Consider the following 6000-nt stretch of genomic DNA (forward strand, 5'->3'; position numbering starts at 1 on the left):
ACCTCAGTTCTCTTTGAAAACTCATCTAAATCTTGTCGAGTAACATCAGGGAAAAGAAAAAAAAAATCGATAGATGGTAACATAATTTAGGACAATAGGCAAAGTCTTTGATGTCAAAATTTCATTTTAATGTTAGTTGTAACTCTTACTAATTGAGTTAATTTGGACAAGTTGTGCAATCTCTCTGAGCCTCCACTTCCTCATCTATAAAGTGGGGTTGTTATGATTGTTGGGTTTTTAAGGTTTTTAAATGTGTGGCAAGTTAGGACTTGGTAATAAAACCTGCAAATATTTAGCTCTGGCACAGCCAGCATTTCCTTGATAGTGGCATGTAGACATTAGAGCATCCTCGGCCCCTTCTCTATGTTGAACTTCTTACTCAGCATTGGTTGAATTTTCTACCGAATTCCAACCATGTGCCTGAGAGAAGAAGGCATTGAAGACAGAGCCCACTCACTTTTTTCTTATCTTGTGTATTTCCTTTGTACTAAATGTTTGCTAGTTTGGTGGTCGAAGCTCTTTAAGCCAAATCTGAATAATTTCTACCTTTTCAACGTAAACTAGTCCTTTGTTGACTAGCCCAGTCAAATGTGATAATATGTCCTAGAGGAGACAAATTTTCCTATCCAAATTTAGGTATAGAAGGAATATCGTATGCTTTCTTTTTAACTAAAATCAAATAAAATATTAATTTCTGCTCCCATCATGCCAGGTGTACAGGTAATTCAGTCATTGAAATGATTGGTTCTCTTTCCTACTCTGAACCCAGTTCCAACAATTTTTGGCAGAACATAGTATTATAGTAAGGCCTCCTGATTTCCGTACACCCTGGTCACCATTAGTATTTTCTTTATCTGGATTTAAAGAGTCCTTTAATTTGAATGATTCTGCTTTAATAACAAGTGCATTCAAGGGAATCTTTGATGATGCCTGGCAGCAAAGGTCAGCCTTACAACATGCAATGTTTAATCATGTTTTCCTTAAGTCCTGCCTGCCTTTAGACATTTCAAGGAATCATGTTTCAGAATCATAATTCTTGTCATCTTTCTGTTCCCAGACTCTCCTTTTTCTGACTCTGAATGCTTCCCTTTCTTTTCTATATGATTTCAGGTAGTCCCTACAATTTAGATCTTGAAAAGCAAAATTTAGGAAAAAAATATTGTTTTTAGACAACTCTACTTTGGAACTTTCCACACAAATTTCCCCCTTGGGCAAAGACATAAGAAAGCCTTGGTTACCCTTTGGTTTGGAAAAGAAGAACAGAAAAATAAACAAATTAATTTAGAACAAAACACAAATATCCGTATAAATTTCTTGCCATGTATGTTTCAGCATTTGTAATATATTAGAGTTCAAGAAATGTTTATTTTCTTCTTTCTATTTCCCCTTTTCCCTTTTCCTTTCCCCTATACTAATGTATTGATTATTTAAAGAAAAAAAAAAAGGCCTAATCTTAACTAGTGTTAATACTGACTAAGTAAAATTGGAGGCATGAAGGTTTTGCCAAGAAAAAGCGTTTCTGTGTTCTCATTCTCATCCCTTCTCTTTGACTCCAAGACCTTCTACATGTGACACTTCAGTGTGACAAGAAGGCTGACACCTTTTGTAGTGCTTGCTGAAAGTTACTAGTCCTCACCCCTCCCTCTATCCCTTGCCAGAGCAGCCAGTTGCCCATACATACTGAATAATGTTCCATAGTATATATCAACAATAGTTTTCTTAACTATATTCGTACTAAGGTACATTAAATCTGCTTCCAATTATTTTAAGCATATTTTACTGTAATAGCATCTTTTTATAAAACTATAAATCATAAGTATAAAGTTTTAAGGACCAGTTTCAACTCTAGGGCATTTGATAATCATTTCATTATGTTGAATTATATGAAATCACTGATATTTGATAACATTTGACCTTAAAAATAGCAATTTCATTATCTAAATAAAATAAATACATCTAAAATAAATAAAATCTATTTTATAATCTCCTTATGCCTTAATTTATCCTACCTCTTTAGTTAAATCTGTTTCCTTAAGCATAAATGTTATGTTGAAATCAATATCTTGTTTGCTTTTCTGTTTTAATTACTAATATTCAAGCATAAGTTGTCTTTAATCAAGTTTTATTTTACATAAGCATGATATCACCTACATTATCTTGTGAGGTGTTAGCAAGGAGTGAATTATCGTTAGAAACATATACCAATTTGTAACATTGTGGAAAACTGACACTTAAAATATTAAAATAAAATGAGGCTATTTTTTGAACATAAAAATTTGGGATTAATTTTTCAAAGATCCTATGACCAGGATAGACAAGGAATGTGAATATGTCTCTTAATTCTGTTTACTTGAATGCCCTAAGTTTACTAAGCTGGTTATCCTTAATTGTCATTGTAGCATACAAAATACACACATAAACCGGTATTTTGCTTTATTAATGTAAACATTATTGTCATATTTTTATTTCATTACTTTAATATACATTGCTAATATAGTTGAAAGATGGAAAACCATGCAATTTATAATTTACTTATCAAAATAATTTTAAATAAATTGAGAAAAACAATTTCATTTATATTTGCTTAAATAGTTAAAAATATAGTATTAACATAATTATGTGATTATTAGACTATACCTTGTGATAAAATTAACTATATATTGATTATTCAGTTATTCTTATTTATTTACATGTCATTTTACTTATTCCTTAAAAACAATTTAACAAGAAGCAAATTTGCCCAACACATATTTACATTATGGATTGATACAAGGTTTGTTGGTAACTGGTAAATGTAATTTACTCTATTAAACTAAGAGAGATTCTATGGTAGAGAGAATTCTGAAGACCTACCTTATAAATATCTATAAGCTGTATAAAGAAAAATAAATTCAAAGATATCACTTATTTTGACCTCACGGCAATATTTTTTTGGGGGGAGGGGGGCTAACAGAATATAAATATATAAGAAGGCTTTGAATAGTTTTATAGTCAGACATATAATTTAAAATAATAGGCTGTTCTATCATCACTATTACCAATATTTATTTGTGTAGTACTTTATAGTTTTGAAAAGAATGTGTTATCTAATTTTTCATATGATCCCAGAAATGCTTTGAAGCTTCCTACACATATGTTTTAGAGAAAAAGGACCTCAGATATCCTTCAGTCCAATCGCCTAATTTCACTCGAGTAAACTGAGCCTAAATGCATTGACATTATTTGTGCTTATGATGTGTGAAGATTAAATTTACTGATCAATATTCTCAGCTGCTTCCCATAGCTTATCTCAGTGGTGGGACCATGAGATACAAAAGTGGAAATACTAGTAGGTTTGCAAGAAAATAAAGGACAGTGGTTAAATTTGAATATCAGATAAACAATGATCTTTTAGTATAAATATGTCCCATAAAATATTTGGGATATACTTACACTAAAAAATTATTCTTTACTTATTTGAAATTTAAAATCAACTGGATGTCTTGCGTATTTGCTAAATCTAATGACTCGAAGAAGTAGCCTTCTTCATAGAATGTTGGAAAATGGTTTGTACTTAAAACAATAAAATGCCGTTTCTGTTTCAAAGGTTCAGACAAAAATCTGTTGAAATCTAGTATCCAATTCATTAGATGAAACAACTTTGTATGTTAATTAAAAAATAAGTTTATTTCAGAAGGAATAACCTGTTAATTCTGAGGTAACACCCTTGCTGTATAAAGAAATAATAAAGCACAATTTGAGATGCTCTTACTAACACATCTAAACTGTGCAGTCAGAAATGGAATAAAAAATAAAGCACAAAAGTGCTAATTTTTCCTATCAGTAGCTCTGATGAAATTGTGATGGGAAATTACAATTTATTCAGTGCTTCCTATATCCCAGTTACAAAATCTCTTTGAGAAAAGAATAATTATTCTAATTTCAGAGATGAGAAAGCAGAGGTGCCTAGAAATGAAATAACTTGCCATATATTCCAGTTAGGGTTAGAATTAGGTTTACAAACTGAATCTGTTTGGATTCAAAAATTCTTGGTCTTTCTACTGCATTATACTGTTTGATGAGAAAGATATGTGAAAAGTTTGCCTTCTCAACATTTATTCACTCACCTCTCCACACTCCTATTTTATGACATCTCTGTTAACACAATCCTAGTTTTATTCAATTATCTGTCCCTCAGGGAAGGTTCTTATGCTACGATAAACTCCAGGGTGTATATTCAGATAGTTTAAACCAAATATAGTAATCTTTTAGTTCCCATGGTGGTTCAGAGAAGTGTTTTGCACATTTGAATGTGTATCAGAATTACCTGGAGAGCTTATTAAAACAAAGACAGCTGGGCTCCATGCCAGGTTTCTGATTCAGTAGGGTGTGAGGCTGGAGAACTTAACATTTCTAGCAAGTTCCTTCTGATGATGCTGATGCCAATAAGGGCCACGTGCTTTGAAAACCACTTTGTTAGGATACTCTGCAACCAGTTGTGGCTGATTACATGAAAGAAGGCTTCTGAGAAATGTTTTCTCACTTTTAAAAGACAATACATTTCTTTTATTTGAAATAACTTGTATCGTGCTTTCTGGTACTTGCAACCAGTTATCTTAAGTGATATAAAAGAATTAGAAGTGTATTTCCCAGTTATTATTTGTAAATTTGAGCTGCATATGGTATGTAGTTATAGAATAACAAATTAATACACCCTATTGTATTAGCACTTATATTCACAAACTAATTCCTATATACCTTATTTGAGGTAGCCATTCCATTAAAAGACTACTATAAAAATGCCTTTTAAAGATATTAGTAGAAATAGTCAAAATAAATAGAATTTTTGACTTTATCACAACAAAAAATCTACTAGTAGGCTGTGCAGTACATTAAACACATATTCTAAAATGTGCATCTCTAAACCTCTGGTTTGTTTTGGGTTTTGGTACTAGATGGTATATGTATTTTATTTAGTAGCTAAGTGTTGCCAACCAAGGGTTTCCAGACATGTTTTGTAGGCATTTGCAAACATAAACACTTAATATAGGTGTTTTAAGATTATTTTTTAATGAAAATATTCATTATTATTACCTGGTTTATATAACCGATTCTTAAAATATGTTAAATATGATGATGGCATTTGAAACAAGAATGCCTAAACTCTCACAGGAATGCTAGTAGTCACTTTAGCTGAACAAATGCTTGATTTCAGATGTTAACAGTTCTATTCCTCTTTTTAGTTTCTATGCAAGAAGTACTGACAAGTGCTGTTCTCTCTGACTTTATTAACAATAGTGTCAAGGTTTGTTTTGTTGTTAGCCACAGAGCCACAATCTTTATTTCCAATAAGTAGCTTTTCTATTTAAAGAGTCAGTTCTTCTCCTATGCATATTTGGTACAATGGAACTTTCTTGTCTCAAATGATTCCACCTCCAAAACAAATTCTATTCAAACTAATCTCAAGGGAGAAGTGCTTGGCATCCTTTTAGGCTACTTGTCCCATGATTATTTTCTACGCAGTTGAATTTACCTCTGTTATCTTGATAACCAGACCATTGCCCTCTGCCAACAAATTTCACCTCTCTCCTGTATTCCTTAGGATAACTGCATTTTGTAGCTTCTCCACTTAGGTTCTCAAGTCAAGTTTTCATAAACTCAGGTCCTTATCAGTTGAATTTCCATTATGCATCCCCCATCTTCCTCTTAAAAAAGAAAATGGTAAATCTCTTATGAATAATTTTAAAAACTTTTAAATTGGTGACCTGCCTGTCTTCTTAACCTCCCTCCTTCCCTCCGTCTCTTCTTTCCTTCCTTCCCTTCCTCCGTCCCTTTCTCTCTCTCCATCTCTTTCTTTCACAAATATTTAATATTTACTATGTGCCAGACACTATTTAAATACTTTTCAAATTTTTACTCATTTAATTCTTGTTACAAGCCAGTGAGGTAGTACTATTATCCCCAATTTATAATTTAGGGAAATGAAGAAGAGATACCTTAGGTATCTATGTGTAACTTGCT

Source organism: Pteropus vampyrus, unplaced genomic scaffold (genome assembly GCF_000151845.1).
Source record: "Pteropus vampyrus isolate Shadow unplaced genomic scaffold, Pvam_2.0 Scaffold2, whole genome shotgun sequence".
NCBI lineage: Eukaryota > Metazoa > Chordata > Mammalia > Chiroptera > Pteropodidae > Pteropus > Pteropus vampyrus.